This window comes from Cherax quadricarinatus, chromosome 1 (assembly GCF_038502225.1).
Source record: "Cherax quadricarinatus isolate ZL_2023a chromosome 1, ASM3850222v1, whole genome shotgun sequence".
In the NCBI taxonomy this organism is placed as follows: Eukaryota; Metazoa; Arthropoda; class Malacostraca; order Decapoda; family Parastacidae; genus Cherax; species Cherax quadricarinatus.
Window position 1 is genome coordinate 94,966,354 of NC_091292.1, and position 17,801 is coordinate 94,984,154.

The following is a 17,801-nucleotide window of genomic DNA, read 5'->3' on the forward strand; positions in this document are numbered from 1 at the left end:
AGTCCATGGCTGATGAAGTGAAGGCAGGAGGGAGCAGACAGACAGCCACTTGAACCTCCAGAAAACCTGTTGGACCACTCTTGCAGCCCACGCCTCAACTGTATCGTGGGTCCAGCTGCCAAGAAGGGGGTCTGGCTGGCACTAAACCCTGCCGATATGTGGGCTTTATGATCTGTAGGAAGGCACAGCAGGAGTAAGAACAAGTGATTTCCTGCGAAATAAAGTATCTATACGACTTATAATTCTGTAAGCCTAGTATCACTTGTCAGGAGGTAAAATAATTAATAGGCATTCGGCGAGATGTAATAAAAAATAGTGACTAACTAGCTTCCAACTAGTGAAAACAATATATTCACATTTTTATACTTTTTTATTGCATAACTGGCAGACGGGTTATTCCACCTACGAGCGGCCATAAGGGAAGCGACACAGCTGACCAGAGCAAGGACTGGAACGGTACACAGCCTACACGCCTCCATTGGGGAAACTACGATACCCTGAAAGCCCTCCCAAAAAAAAGGTGAATCGTCGGACTATAGATCACTTGTTGTCCTCAGAGCACTAGATCCTGGTTTGAACGCCTTCGCACACCCACCAGACGCCCACACCAGCCTAGACCCTGGCACGTTGTGGGCAAGGCGAGGCTAAACAGGTACCTCAGCTTACTTTTACAAGAGAGTGAGAAGCACTAAGTCTTGATGTGATGTTTAACATGGGCGAGACTCTTAGTTGTATGTACACAAGCTATTCAACTTTATACGACACAGACAGGGATCCGATTTTCAAAGTTAATATCACAATGATTTGCCTATGTTTAGTTATTTATTATATTAAAACATGTTTGGCATGATGCAGTGGGAGAATAATTTTACTATGGAATGAAGTCTGAGTGTTACAACTGAGATAAAAACTGACAGTAACAAGAGAGACTGACAAGTGAAAGAAACTGAGTGACGAACAAGAAATATTGATGAGAAAGAAAATGAGTGATAAATAATATTAATTCACGTGTGATGTGTATGCTTAAATATGTTGTTTTGCCGGCTAGCGACGGGGATCAACAAGAAACCTGCCATTGCTGAGGCGGGTGGGCGAGACCATACTGCTTAGTGCACGTACACATTGGGAGGCACATGGACCTGCAAATACACACGCATATTCATACACATGCACAAAAAATACACGCATATTCATACACATGCACAAAAAATACACTCATATTCATACACATGCGCAATACACACTAGGTCACCCACACACATTCACATAAAAATATGAGGTAGATTAGGGACTAATGTATGTGATCAGCATTCCTGGTGAAGTTATAAAGATAAGAGAACAGTAGAACACCTTGAAGAAACGAGATTCATCTCAGAAACGGAAAGTCTTGACTCACAAACCTGATGGAAATGTACAATAAGCTGAGGGAAATGGGAAACGAGAAGGATGGGTCGAATGCATTTTTCTTGGCTGCAACACACACACGTATGCAGGTGTGTGTGTGTAAGGTACCAGTATCCCGGTCTAGGGTTCCTCCTCCATCACATTTCCCTCCTTTTATGGAACTGGCCCCTCCATCTGTTTCCGCACCCCCACTCCATCTTTCACAATCTCCTTCCAGTTGGTGGAATTCTTCATTCCACAATCTTCTCTCGCCTCCCTTTCCTCCCCCATCACCACATCCAGTAACAACAACAAACAACACTGACATTGAAGAAATGTGATGGTTCTTTTGCAGAATTCAAGAAAAAGAATATTCAACGCGCAAGGTTACAGCCCAAGGAAAGAGGGAGACCCTGCCTGTGAGAGGACTTGAGGGGTGACCTGGGGGCGACATCGGAATCATGGGAGGAGGAGGAGAGGATGTGGACCTGATTATCAGAACTTGTACCTGCAGCGGTGCAAGTCGTGGCCACACCTTCACCCGCTGGGAAAGAAGGGAAAGAACATAAGAGAAATTATAGAGTGTGAGAGGGAGAGACAGATACCGAGCGAGAGAGAGAGAGAGAAAGAGAGAAAGATAGACAGAGACAGAGGTGAAATTTAACTGCAGTGTATTTGTAAAGAGGTGCTAGTTCGCTAACCCAAGCTTAAAAACTCTATACCTGGGTTAGACAGAGACCAAGGCAACCCGCCTGTCTCCTCCACTCTTTCTGATTACAGTTATCATTTCAGTCGAGACTTCAACATCGGAGTAATTAACTCAAATGGCCAAATGAAAGTCGTGGCCCAAATCTACCCAACGTACACCAGCTTCCCTCTGTTTATGTTTCTCAAAAAGTAAATAAACGCCACAAATTAACGAAAATGCTATTACTAGAGCTGGGATTTAAAATGAGCTGTGGTAGGAGAACAGATTTTACTTTGTAAAATATATTCCGTCACTCTAAAGCTAACCCTTCTAAATTCCCTAAGTGTCAAAGAAGGAAAAGTAAGAGAAAGTGAACTACTAACATCCACTCTCTCTTACTAAATAAATTTACGTTTGTTGTTGGTATGAGTGAAAGTTGGCTGCACCTCAGCTACCACTTCCTAAACCATCTGCTGATGGTGGCTTCTTGCCCTAAACCGTCATCTCCTTCCCCTCACCCACCATCCATACCCCATCACCTTTACCTATCATCTCATACCCCATCACCATCACACACCATCCTTTCCCCCCCCCCATAAAAGCTTATCCTCATACAATTTTTTACTTCTCCTAGGAACTGGATAGGCTATCCTGAGATATGGTAATTAACAAGTAATATAAACTTCAGCTTTGCCAGAACGAAACTCTAGATACTGCCTTAGCTGACAAACCTTGAAGTGAATGCCTGACGATACCCCCACAGCCCTACTGAAGTCTCCCAGCTCAGGCTGACACATTTTAAACATGTATGAACCCCATCCTGTGTGATCTAACATGACCGGGGAAACATGTTAGATCACATTCAACCCAAGGGCTCATGAACAACGGGAACCTCCAAGTCACCTTGGAGGAAAGGAGAAGAGAGAAGGATCGTAAAGGTGGAAGAGGGATAGACAAAGATTACAAGAGAGGAGGAGGGGGGGATGGGGAGGGAGTGAAATATACGGTAGTTGGGTTGATTGTGTCTTGGGATAGGGAAAGTCACCACTCTGCATTAGCTGCTGTACCTGCCCCTCCTCCCTCCCCAATCCGGCCCCTAACCCCGCTTATCCTTCACTCCATGCAAGAGGCGCTGGACTAGGGGGATGTGGGAAGGGGCTGGGGACCGTCAACTGTACCACAACCCCACCCACCCTCCCTTCACCCCACGTGTGGGAGGCGTCCTGAGGCGGCCAGGTACGCCCACACGCCCACATCCTTCAGTGTGGGCAGGGATATCATCGCAGCCCTGGACCTTATCTGGCACGGTCTTCCTGCTCCCTGCAACAAGCTGTGGTTTATGTGTTAGTGGAAGCGTGATTGTTGTGGTGGTAATTACGTGGCGGTAGTAGTGTGGTTTTTTTCTGTAGTGCTGATGGTTGATGGAGTAGTAGTGCTGGTAGTGAGACAGTGGAGGCAGAGATAGACCAGGAAGATGTGGACCTTGGGAGGTGCACAAGACTGTCAAGAGGAGTAGAGGGGACTTCATAATCTTGGCCCCGATGTGTGAGCGGGATGGTGGCTTCGTGCATGGATAGTGGAATTTACAAATCCATTTATAAATTACTCTTAATCCATCGCATTAATATAGTTTTATATATTATTTTCTTTGGCCCCTTGATGACCATTTGTCCCCAGTGAAATTCTATAGACGCAAGATTTCTTTGACCTAAAGTGAACCCGGGGGTAATGACCCGGGGAGTGCTTATAGATTACGTCAACAGAAAACGACCTGTGCGGGAGGGTGAGGGAGAACTTGCAAAATCAAGCTGGTTGGACCATCTGTCAGGTTCCACTACTGGATCATAAGGGATTCTTTATCCTCATTTCTAGTTTCTCTTGGCATCAGCAGGTATGATGCAGTGGGACCTCAGTAGCGCCCACAGGTCCCCCTTAAAAAAAAAGTTACAGACCCTAGCGTCTCGTCCTCAAAACTGGTCCTGCGTTCATACCCTCCCTTCCTCTCCTCAGCTCCTCCCTACATCACCTCTTTTAAGGGAAGAAAGAAGGATGATCTAAGCAAAGGGAAAGTGCCCTTCGAAAGGGACCAGACATCAATCTCCAACTTAACCTGATTTGCGCACACATATTAGGTGAGGAAGTGGTGGGGGCAAACTTGATAAATAGCTTCGCGAGTCGGTTTGACAGCCCAGGAGGCCAGGGATTGTTAATACCGACAGGTTGTAAGTTAAGAGGCAGGTCCAGGGACTAAGAATATTTCGGTAAACAACTCTTAAGTATATCCAGCATACTCCTACCTCCAAAAACTAAAGTCGGACTTGGTGGTTTCCCCTGAATCCCGTCATAAATGTTATCCTGGTTATACGCTAACAGCACTTTTAATCTCTAAAACCTCTCGCCTCTATCCACGCTGTTCTAACATATTCATACATGCCTCTTCAATGTTCGACCTACTTTTCGCAATTTCCTTCACACCCTCCTCTTTGCAACTTCCTGGTACATCCCCTACACCTCCAAAGATAAATAAACTCAACCTATCGTTCTCCATCCTTTCTCTATGACCACACCATCTCAAAACAACTCCCCTGCACTCACTCAATTATTTACTTATTTTCTTCCTAATATTCCCACCACACATTGATCTCAGCCACAACACCGCAACACCAGTTGCATCGATTAGATAAATTAACTGCAACATAATGAGAATGTTTTATACATTATGACCCGACTTTAATGTGCAAACATCAAAGTACGTATCTGGTTGGTTAGGTAGAGAGGCTCTTGTAACAACCTATGGTGGTTGTTGTACTCACTGAGCTGTACCAACTACCACTCAAGCGGCCAGAATTATTTAATTGAGGAAGGGGACAGACAAGGTAATTAGAGGTGCAAGATAATGGGAGAGAAAGCAGGAGGTGAAGAAGAAATATCTGGAAGATAATGGGAGAGAAAGCAGGAGGTGAAGAAGAAATATCTGGAAGAGGGCTTTCAAGAAAAAAATATGAGTGATAATTAAAACTTTCTGCACACACACAGGCATACCTCAAAGGCAATGGGGCCAGATAACATCTCCCCATGGGTATTGAGAGAGGGAGCAGACTAGTACCCCTAACAACAATATTCAATACATCTACACAGTGTCACTGACATGTATAGTATGCAAAATCATGGAGAAGATTATCAGGAGAAGAGTGGTGGAACACCTAGAAAGGAATGATCTCATCAACAGCAGCCAGCATGGTTTCAGGGACGGGAAATCCTGTGTCACAAACCTACTGGAGTTCTATGACATGGTGACAGCACACACACAGGCAGTTCCACACAAGAGACACACACACAGACACACAGACACAGACACACACACACACACAGACACAGACACACACACACACACACACAAGACACTCGTCCACAGACATGACCTTATAAATTCAAAGGCTCTTACTTTCACCATAGGACATGGAAGAAACTTCCGAGCAGACGGTGGATGACTCTGGAGTTGTGCCCCAACACCACCATCCTGTCTTCGTCTCTTCGCTCACCTTCTTCGTTATCATCATCTTCCTCTTACATCATTTAATTTCATAAAAAAGTGTGTGAGTGTGTGTGTGTGTGTGCGTGTGTGTGTGTGTGTGTTTTTATGTGTGTGTGTGTGTGTCTCACGTTACTGGGAACCAACCTAAGATAAAAACCGAGGCTTGGAGTAATCAATGCAACTAAGTAATGGCCTGAAGCTCGTGTAATAAATCACGAGCGTCGTATGTTGCTCTGGTGAACATAATTATCGCCTTAAGAAAGGTAAACATGTTTTCCATCAAGACACTACAGCGCATGTGTGCGTCAGTGCCTAGAGTGCCTGGCACCAGTGTGGAGCCTTCTAGCCAAACATAAGGAGTAATATTCTTAATTTCTAAGGTGTCCGGTAGCTCGATTACTAGCGTACTCTACTCACACACTGAGGTCCGTGGTTCGATCCCCGGTACAGGTGGAAACATCAGGACGTGTTTCCTTAAGACACCTGCTGTACATGTTTACCTATCAGTAAAATAGGTACCTGGGCGTTAGTCGACTGGTGTGGGTCGCATCCTGGGACAAATTTGACCAATTTTACCCCAAATGCTCTGCATAAGGAGCTTTCTATAAGCACGTCACTGATGTCAGCTAGGACTGTATACATTGCATATGTACTTGTATATTATTATTATTATTATTATTATTATTATTATTATTAATAAGCCTCCAGATTACCGGAAGAGAGGCTTGAGCTATGAAGTAGGAGTACACGAGTACTAGAGGGGCTTACAGTAAGAGGTGATATAATCATGACATGCAAAATATTTCGGAGACAGAGAAGGCAGTCATGGGAAGACAAGAAATTAAATAAGTTGTAAAATAGTGATTTAAGTGTAAATACAGACTCTAGATGGTTAAATTATGTTATTTAAAGGTTATGAGGAGGGACAGTCTGAGCTGATCCCCCCCACACACACAGGAAGAGTGTACCAAGTAGCCATCATCGAAAAGCCGGGACCAGTAGCTGTGAATCGACCCCTACCAAAAATAGGCAAATACCTCCCCCTTCACCACAACCTTCCCTTCCTTCCCTAGTTCTTTCCTACGCCCTAATACCTGGCATCCCATTACCTGGCACTCCCATTACCTGACATCACCTGTTACCTGCCCCCACCTGCCCCACCATGAGTGAGGGGTCAAGAGCAGGGCATGTTGTAGACACCACCACTTTCACTGAGGCTGCAACACTCACTACATTGTGATAGCAACATGGGTATTGTGTCCCTTCCTGATACCTAGGGCAAGATGTGTAAGGGTAGATAGGTGAGTAGGTAGCGCTCTCTCTCTCTCTCTCTCTCTCTCTCTCTCTCTCTCTCTCTCTCTCTCTCTCTCTCTCTCTGAGAGCAGGAAGCAGCGTTGAAATAGTATTTAGTGTAATGGATGATTATCCTGTTATCTCCATATACTTGGGCAGCAGCAGCAGCAGCAGGAGGGAGAGGAAGCACCACTGCTGCTGCTGCTGCTGCTGCTGCTGCTGCTGCTGCTGCTGCTGCTGCTGCTGCTGCTGCTGCTGTTGCTCCTGCTGCTCCTCCTCCTCCTGCTGCTGCTGCTGCTGCTACAAGTTCAGACAGCAGAAGTAAAGTGACGTCAGGAGAGACAGTAACATCAGGTTAGGTTAGGTTCGTCAGGAAATAGGACAGGTGTTTCCTGACGGGGGTCTTAGATGATGACCCGCCGTTGGAGCTTCTGGGCATTTGACCGAGGCCTTCCGCTGGCTTATCGGTCCGTCCCTTTAAAAAATATGGCCATAGTTATAACCATTTAGTAAGAACAGTAACATAAAAAAGTGTAACTTTAATGTATGGTGTGTGTGTGTGTGTGTGTGTGTGTGTGTGTGTGTGTGTGTGCGCGCGCGCTCACCTTGTACTCTCCTAATTTAGTATGGTATAGTGCTATAGTATGGGATGGTGTGGTAATGTGTATGTGTGGTATGATGTGGTACGTGTGGTAGTGTGTGTTATGATTTGGTGACATGGTATGGTGTGTGTGGTGTGGTGACATAATGTGGTGTGTTTGGTGTGGTGACATGGTGTGGTGTGCGTGTGTGGTGTGATGTGTGTGGTGACATGGTGTGGTGTGTGTGGTGTGATGACATGGTGTGGTATGATGACATGGTGTGGTGTGTGTGGTGTGATGACATGATGTGGTGTGTGTGGTGTGATGAAATGGTGTGGTATGGTAACATGGTGTGGTGTGTGTGGTATGGTAACATGGTGTGGTGTGTGTGGTATGGTAACATGGTGTGGTGTGTGTGGTATGGTAACATGGTGTGGTGTGTGTGGTATGGTAACATGGTGTGGTGTGTGTGGTATGGTAACATGGTGTGGTGTGTGTGGTATGGTAACATGGTGTGGTGTGTGGTATGGTAACATGGTGTGGTGTGTGTGGTATGGTAACATGGTGTGGTGTGTGTGGTATGGCAACATGGTGTGGTGTGTGTGGTATGGCAACATGGTGTGGTGTGTGTGGTATGGCAACATGGTGTGGTGTGTGTGGTATGGCAACATGGTGTGGTGTGTGTGGTATGGCAACATGGTGTGGTGTGTGTGGTATGGCAACATGGTGTGGTGTGTGTGGTATGGTAACATGGTGTGGTGTGTGTGGTATGGTAACATGGTGTGGTGTGTGTGGTATGGTAACATGGTGTGGTGTGTGTGGTATGGTAACATGGTGTGGTGTGTGTGGTATGGTAACATGGTGTGGTGTGTGTGGTATGGTAACATGGTGTGGTGTGTGTGGTATGGCAACATGGTGTGGTGTGTGTGGTATGGCAACATGGTGTGGTGTGTGTGGTATGGTAACATGGTGTGGTGTGTGTGGTATGGTAATATGGTGTGGTGTGTGGTATGGTAACATGGTGTGGTGTGTGTGGTATGGTAACATGGTGTGGTGTGTGTGGTATGATGACATGGTGTGGTATGGTAACATGGTGTGGTGTGTGTGGTATGATGACATGGTGTGGTATGGTAACATGGTGTGGTGTGTGTGGTATGGTAACATGGTGTGGTGTGTGTGGTATGATGACATGGTGTGGTATGGTAACATGGTGTGGTGTGTGTGGTATGGTAACATGGTGTGGTGTGTGTGATATGGTAACATGGTGTGGTGTGTGTGGTATGATGACATGGTGTGGTATGGTAACATGGTGTGGTGTGTGTGGTATGATGACATGGTGTAGTATGGTAACATGGTGTGGTGTGTGTGGTATGGTAACATGGTGTGGTGTGTGTGGTATGGTAACATGGTGTGGTGTGTGGTATGGTAACATGGTGTGGTGTGTGTGGTATGATGACATGGTGTAGTATGGTAACATGGTGTGGTGTGTGTGGTATGACATGGTGTGGTATGGTAACATGGTGTGGTGTGTGTGGTATGACATGGTGTGGTATGGTAACATGGTGTGGTGTGTGTGGTATGACATGGTGTGGTATGGTAACATGGTGTGGTGTGTGTGGTATGATGACATGGTGTGGTGTGGTAACATGGTGTGGTGTGTGTGGTATGGTAACATGGTGTGGTGTGTGTGGTATGGTAACATGGTGTGGTGTGTGTGGTATGATGACATGGTGTGGTATGGTAACATGGTGTGGTGTGTGGTATGGTAACATGGTGTGGTGTGTGGTATGGTAACATGGTGTGGTGTGTGGTATGGTAACATGGTGTGGTGTGTGGTATGGTAACATGGTGTGGTGTGTGGTATGGTAACATGGTGTGGTGTGTGGTATGGTAACATGGTGTGGTGTGTGGTATGGTAACATGGTGTGGTGTGTGGTATGGTAACATGGTGTGGTGTGTGTGGTATGGTAACATGGTGTGGTGTGTGTGGTGTTGCTGGAGTGTAGACAAAACTGGTCTGGTTTCTCATGAGAGTAAGACCTTGAAACTTTTTGTTCAATATTCATGCACTTTGTTCACTTCTAAACTTGATTTTAGAACACCTGCTTCAAAAGTGTTCCATAAATCCCAAGTCAATGCAAAGAAACAATGTCTGGTACACCAAAACGTCTACATTTAATAAAAACAGAAACTACATATAATTTTTTCTATAGCCCACATTATAAGAACTGCCCTGAATTAATAATGAAAAAAAAAAAAGATTCGCAATAAAAATGTCATAGCGTCTCAGTACTTATCATTGGAAACAAGAAACTGGTCAGCACGTCTTGGGATCTCATGTTGCCCTGTGAGGTTCTGGAGTTCGTCCTTGTCGTGTGGTTCTTCAAGGTTCAGGTGAGCCGGTGAACCTCCCGAATTTTAATCCACGTGATAAGTTCCCGAAGGCTGAGGTTTATGGACTACATCCAACCGCATTTGCAAATTTTCCTGATTTTGACTGATCTAAATGAATGTATGTGTGTGTATGTAATGTGTGTGTAGGGTGAAGGGGAAAGTAGACAGCGAGAACCTGACGGAGGGTTCCTGAGAGGGCCTGTCTGGAGTGTGCCACATCACGGGATCCAGAGAAACAATTGTGCCACTTTCTCCGGTCAAGGGCATACAGATGGGGTGGTGGGGGAGACGAATGAGAGTTAATAGTGTGTGTGTGTGTGTGTGTGTGTGTGAGGGGGGAGGTTGTGATGAGAGGAAGAGGGGACGTGAAGAATGGGGAGGAGGAGGAGGCAAGAAGGGGCTCGAAGAAGAAGTGTGCTTTTAGTGCACTTTCCATTCCACCTTTTTTTTTATCATTACCTGTGCTAATATATTTGTGTGTTGATAGAAGTATGTGAGTGGGTCTGTGCGTAGGTACGTGTACATGAGCGAGCCTGTAGCTATATGTATACAAGTGTGCATATATAGCATTTATCTATTATTGTGAACGACTCTATGGAGGTTGATTCCACTGTAACTGTGTCCCAGCATGTGTTTACTTACCAAGTGTGAGTTTATGCTTGTGTGTGTGTGTGTGTGAACAATATTCCTCCCATGAGGAATACTCAAAAGGCCAGGTGTGTGGTACCTGCCAGGGACACCCATCCTCGGAGGATGTAAATGAGGACACCGGGGAAGGGGAGGCCCAGAGCAGCAGGAGGCGGGTGTCCTTGGGGATCCTAAACGAGAAGGTTCTCAGGACCAGGAGGATGCAAAGTTCTCTTATTTATACCCTCCTTCCAGAGTGTGAGGACACCAGACGGAAAGCTGACCCAATTTATTTCATTTTTCAAGGTTTGTGTGTGTGTGTGTGTGTGTGTGTGTGTGTGTGTGTGTGTGTGTGTGTGACACTTCTTTACTATCATACTCTCCCTCTCATTCTAAATCACAATAAGCAAATATTAAAGTTAAAATGCTTGAGAAATCAACAGAGAGCGAGAGAGAAAGTAAACTGATGGATAACCAGTAATAGCACTCATAAGTCGCAGGCGTATTATTACCAGCAGAACACTGCCACTAATGACTATGGAGCAGTATAAAATGCTGTCCAATTACTGAGACTCAATTACGAAACAAAAATACAAAAATAACGGGTCTTCCATATATAGCAATCATTTATGGTCGAATAATGACCAGCTGAGTTGGTCCTCCATCACGAGAACCTTCACTACAGGCCTGTGATATGTCTTAGTGACGCAGCATCTTTCCCCCGTCTTGAGAAGAAGGCATACGTCTTCTTTATAAGCCTCACTTTCGATTACAATCAACATCGTAATGAGACGCCCTCTCATGTCCCACTCTTTAAATACAACAAAAAAGAAGTCACAGAAAACGCGACGCAACACCTTAATGACGCATTGTCTCCATTGCCAGCAGAGGTTAATTAATGCTTCAGAGATTTTTAACCCAAACCCACACTACGCCCACGTAATGAGTCACAGTTGTTAACCCACGCCCATACCACACCCATGTCACAGGTGCTAACCCACGCCCACGTAATGAGTCACAGGTGTTAACCCACGCCTACACTACGCCCACGTAATGAGTCACAGGTGTTAACCCATGCCCACACTACGTCCACATAATGTGTCAGAGGTGGTAGCACACGCCTTCAACTATCAAAAATAAATATGACGGCTCTTTCACCACGGATTACTTCACATCAGAGTCAACAGGTCTGTCTCTAACCCGTTAAACTCAAAATATGAAAGTACATATTCTTTCACTCTCTTCTTAGTCAAGTTTAAGTTTATAAGAGACGGCGCTTCGACCGCTGCGTGAGCCGAGTGAAGTATCCCCATATCCCACAAGACCAGCCCCCTCAGTAGACGTAAAAGGGTCATAAGTTTTACCAAAATTTCTAATACAACTAAGGAAAGTGTCCAAGATTTACAGTTGATCAGAAGTCATGCTAAAATTTATTTTACGAAAACAATACCACGCCATTTAAATAATGGAATTGACAAACTGGTACTTTCACTCTCCGATAAGAACCCCGACGCTTTTATGAGCTTGAGGTTGATCAAAGATTCTTTTTAAGTTATACCAGTGAAGCCAAATGTCGAAATGGTCTATATTAAATTAATCAAAGGGCACCTGAACAATGCCAATAGCTGTAGGAACTTTTCCCTTGTTACAATACACCACCGTTAAAAATTTGAAGTCGAGCAGATGAATCGTTCTCAAGCTAAAAACAAAAACATTGAAGGAAAAAAATATGGCAGCTTTAGGTGATACCTGATTATTATATGATGATAATTTTGTATAATTTTTAACTAGCGAGGTAAAAATCCGCATAATGGTAAAAAAGTTAAAGGTATTCATATATACGGCCAAACCTGAGTTAGAAGTCGTCAAGAACCAATGTCTTCAGAGCTAAAACCGGTATGAATCACGTTGTCTTTTCCCTGGTAAATCAGTTAAATATAGTTATGTAAATTCTTAAGAGAGATTAGGTTAGTTGAGCGATATTATATTAAGAATTTTTGAACACGATTAGATTGTTAGGTTAGTTTTGATGCCGAGTAAAAGAAAGCATACCAAAAATTTACATAACTAATTTACTGGAGGCGGAGGAAGGGAAAATTTAAGTGATGTCATGTTTTGTTCATTCTCAGTGCTCTCTAAATTTCACTTGAATTCGTGCTAATGTATCACAAGCTGCTGGACGCAGCTCATTAAGAACACACATTTGTATGGCTGAGAAATCATAAGATGGTTTTTGACTTGTTATGGCGCTATAAACTCATACTTTATAAAGTAAATAGCGGCTGCTAAAGTATTTTGGCTGCAAGTCATTGTTTTGTATTTTGACAAAAGCTTGTGCAATCACACCTTGTGCTCTATCTTGTGACAGTTACACTAGAGCTGCACCATAATTAACACAAATGAATGCAATTAAATGTTTCGGGAATTTTTTTTAACAAATTCACTGATGAAATTACAGTATGAGTGTAATTTTAACACAGCAATGGCAGTAGGCTTGCCATTATAAAAAAAAATTAATACAATTTTGAGCACCAGTATACCATATCATGGATACCTTTCGGTAAAAAATAGTAAATATGTTACTGCAATGATACAACGATAAACCAAAAACGTAGCCTACTACCCACAATTAAGCAAGGCTGGACAGATTAAGTGGGAACATCTTGTATGAAAAACCCAAATTATAGTCTAAAAACACGATTGACAGGATCTGTTTTTAGCTGGTGGCATTGCATGGACTGCCTTGGGCTTGCACCATGACGCTGTTATTGCAGGCTGCCAGGGTAGTGACAGGGTACATTACAGAACACCGGTATATTACAGCCTTGCACAGCTATCACACTCAATAATAGGCTACGTAACCTATGCGGTTTTTAGTAACTGAATAAGACTGTTCAGATATTAAGTTGCTTTTAAATATTGAACTTCTTCAGGGGCAATTATATGTGAAATTTTATGAACAAAAGTTTTATAAATAAGAGAATTTTTTTCTAATGTTTTTGGGTATTATTCCCCTATTATCTTTTGGTATTTTTAATGTTGTTTATCTGTTATTTTATGCATTTATTTAGTCATTCGGTAATTATCCCATACATTTCGCTGGTTATTGATATAATTTATGGTTTAGAGTGCAAGTCAATATTTGGACAATATATTTGTAAGTCGGTGTATTTTTTGAGAAATGAGGCATCATTTTATGATATATTGAGATACAGAAATGTAAAGACACTTCAAGAAAATCAAATTCTAATTTTCCAAATAAAATTTCGTCATGTAAAGAGACAAACTTCATGTACCTTGTTGGCCAACCCTAAACTGCCGGAGAGCCAATCAGACGCTTCTCTTTCCAGACACGAGCAACGGTAGACCAATCATATACCTCCCTCTTTTATCACTAGCGAGCTGAGAGCCAATTATATAACTCCCTCTCCTATCACTAGCAAACTGAGAGCCAATCAGTTACCTCTCTCTCCTATCACTAGCGAGCTGAGAGCCAATCAGTTACCTCGCTCTCCTATCACTAGCGAGCTGAGAGCCAATCATATACCTCCCTCTCCTATCACTAGCAAACTGAGAGTCAATCAGTTACCTCTCTCTCCTATCACTAGCGAGCTGAGAGCCAATCAGTTACCTCGCTCTCCTATCACTAGCGAGCTGAGAGCCAATCAGTTACCTCCTTCTCCTATCACTAGCGACCTGAGAGCCAATCATTTACCTCCCTCTCCTATCACTAGCGACCTGAGAGCCAATCAGTTACCTCCCTCTCCTATCACTAGCAAACTGAGAGCCAATCAGTTACCTCCCTCTCCTATCACTAGCGACCTGAGAGCCAATCAGTTACCTCCCTCTCCTATCACTAGCGACCTGAGAGCCAATCAGTTACCTCCCTCTCCTATCACTAGCGACCTGAGAGCCAATCAGTTACCTCTCTCTCCTATCACTAGCAACCTGAGAGCCAATCATTTACCTCCCTCTCCTATCACTAGCGACCTGAGAGCCAATCAGTTACCTCCCTCTCCTATCACTAGCGACCTGAGAGCCAATCAGTTACCTCCCTCTCCTATCACTAGCGACCTGAGAGCCAATCAGTTACCTCCCTCTCCTATCACTAGCGACCTGAGAGCCAATCAGTTACCTCCCTCTCCTATCACTAGCGACCTGAGAGCCAATCAGTTACCTCCCTCTCCTATCACTAGCGACCTGAGAGCCAATCAGTTACCTCCCTCTCCTATCACTAGCGACCTGAGAGCCAATCAGTTACCTCTCTCTCCTATCACTAGCGACCTGAGAGCCAGTCAGTTACCTCCCTCTCCTATCACTAGCGACCTGAGAGCCAATCAGTTACCTCCCTCTCCTATCACTAGCGAGCTGAGAGCCAATCAGTTACCTCCTTCTCCTATCACTAGCGACCTGATAGCCAATCATTTACCTCCCTCTCCTATCACTAGCGACCTGAGAGCCAATCAGTTACCTCCCTCTCCTATCACTAGCGACCTGAGAGCCAATCAGTTACCTCTCTCTCGTATCACTAGAAAAAGAATATGAAGCAGGGGGAAAAAAGCTTTTGAGGCATACATTTTACTGGATTGGGGGATTCATGCATATTACAGATGTAACAGTCATGTGCGAGAGAGAGAGAGAGAGAGAGAGAGAGAGAGAGAGAGAGAGAGAGAGAGAGAGAGAGAGAGATTCTTCAGCAAAAAAGTCAGCCAGTGAGAGGCCGCCTAGCAGGGCACTGAAGTCAAGGTTAACCAATAACCAACCAGCAACAAGATACTACATCATAGCCAGCCAATGAGGGGCTGAGATGTGGTAGCCGGCTACCCAGTCGTCCAATCAGCACCCGTCAAGGAATTTTGCAAATAAAATGTTTAGCTTTGATTAATAAAGATTTAAACGACTTCGTAAGTAGTGATCTCAACAAGTTTAATTTCCATATTAATTTCTTCGAGAAAAATTGTCCTTTGTTCCGAGTTCAACTTTTACAATGTTGTATTGTTCTAAAAGTTTCACGAAATCCCTTAGTGCTCCAATGTTTCCTAATGGACCAGCTCAGGTGTTCCCTTTCAAACATCAGGTTTCACAAATGACCTACCCGTAACATTCATTTTTTCACGGGATCGACGAGTAAGCCAGCGAAAGGCCTCAGTCAGATGGCCAAAACTTTCAGTAAGCTGGTCATCATATGATTTAGATCCACAAACAAAATACTATCACAACCTTCGTTGCATTTCATAGCTCAGAGTTTCCTAATCTGACCCCTTAAAGCCCTTGCTCATATCGTTCTCTTGCAACTTCTGTAATCTTGGTCCGTCTCGTATCGTGTCATCTTGAGAGAGTGAGATAGAGAGAGAGAGTGTATGTGTGTCTGTGTGTGTATAGATATATAATACGAGTGCACGTACTCATGATGTCACCATCACCCTGGGAAACGCCAAAGTTCAAAGCGTACAGATTTAATTTGATCTGAAGCTGGTGAGTCACAATAACACTAAACTGCCTTTTATCATGAGGTAATCATCACAAGAGCGCCTCATGTCACTCTCCAGAACCACTACTTGCCCTCACGAAGGAGAACACCGTGGCAGCTAAAGGCCAGAGGGCGCGTCCTCGCGGGCGGGGGAGATCAGCTCGTGGGCGTCGCTTTCAGCGATCACGGCCGTCACCCCAATTCTCTTTCACACTTCTTTAACTATCACTTTTTAACCACAAATCCAGCTGAAATTTTCACTCGTCCAGCCAGATTTCACAATAATCCACGTGTATCCATGTTATTGTTGGTGTGTTGAGAGTACCTGTGAGGGGGGTAATGAGGTAGATGATGACAGGTGCGGCAGGTAGCAGGTGGGCAACCTTCAAGCCTATTTCATGCCCACTCGCTGCCCACTCACCAGCGCCCACGCTGGCATATACCTCTCCTGCTTCACTCGTTGCGCCTGTTCGCCCCTTTACCCCCAAAGTGCAAAGCTAAATGTAGCCCATGGGGGAGATAGCATATTAGATAGGCAGGAACAACCGATACGCCACATGATACAAGATGTATATATTAAAAAGTATGACAAGAGTCCTGAAGAACAGGACTTCACCAAGAAATAAGAGTGGGAAGGCTGGGCTCAGGAGTTAGAGCTCAGCCCCTACACCCATTTCTAGTCGGGTGTGAATATTCGCTTTCGAGTAGGGTAGGTAGACATACTTTGGTTAAGATACACAGATTAATTGCATAACCTGCAAACAATTCGTCATGTCAGACCAAAGTTATATTATCTTTTTTTTATTTAAATGTAGCGGTTGTTGAAGAGGGAGATGTAACCTGGACGGTAAAATAGGTCCAGGTGTCACCTACCAGCCAGTCTCTTGTAATGTACGCCTTACTCTCTAACATACCTGACAGGTTTTGACAATTCTACTCCAGGAGCCTGGCCTGTGGCCAAGCTTCCCTGTTGACTACCCGATCCTACTATTCTGGAGCCTGGCCTGTGGCCAAGTTCCTCAGTTCATCCCCTGGGCCGATTATCTTGTTGCTACTTGCAGCCTGCATAGTCCCAAATGTTGACTTGTCCACTTTCCTCTTGAGTACTTCTAGCTTTGTTCTAGCAATTTATTTATGTCTACTGGTAGAAGGTTGAAGTGCTGGACCATCAATGTTGACAAACTGTTCTCTAATTGTTAGCCTAAGACACAGCTACTTTTCAAGTGTTCTATATCTTTCATTCATTTAAGATATTTTAGTTGATAGATTAGGTATCAAAAGTATAAATTATGAGATATCGTTTTTCTGTATGTCGTACATTCAGGGTGCTTTAATGAGGTAATTATTTTCTGAGTTTATGCGTACAGTATATGATCTTTGTAGATTTGTTTTTAGCTCGGATATAAGAATATTCCGTTACGTAACTACTAAGTGCACAATATACGACGTAATCTTAATTAAGATCATTCCTAATTAAAATACAGTTATAACATAAGTGTAAATAACCGTTGGCTAAAGAAGGTATGAGCCGTGGCCAGGCAAACCAGAAAGAGGTTGGTCTTACTTGGTATCCCCAGGAGAAGTGGCACAAGTGATGGTAGCGGCCGCTCTTCGTGCTCTGGCAGGGTACCGTCGCCAGCCACCCAGCAAGCCTCGCCAGGGCGTGACCCTCTCTCTCTCGCTGTCTCACTGACCTTCGTACACTCCCACTTCCTTTCGCCCGGGCAGGGGGCGACCTACGGCTCTCATGCCCACGTAGCTGTTTTTCTAAGCTATCTTAAGATGTCAAGGAGTGCCCTAAAAGCCTACTGTTTTTTATTCGTATCTAAT

General features: G+C 44.2%; 1 protein-coding gene across 1 annotated transcript in view; it reads right to left on the bottom strand.

Annotated features, from left to right (window-relative positions):
- LOC128690238 (neurogenic locus notch homolog protein 4) overlaps positions 1 to 17,594 on the bottom strand; it is a 42,568-nt gene extending 24,974 nt beyond the window's left edge. The window contains exon 1 of the mRNA XM_053778820.2: positions 17,536 to 17,594. The gene's annotated coding sequence lies outside the window, so the exon portion shown is untranslated. The remainder of the gene's footprint in view (positions 1 to 17,535) is intronic.
- Between the last annotated feature and the right edge of the window lie 207 nt (positions 17,595 to 17,801).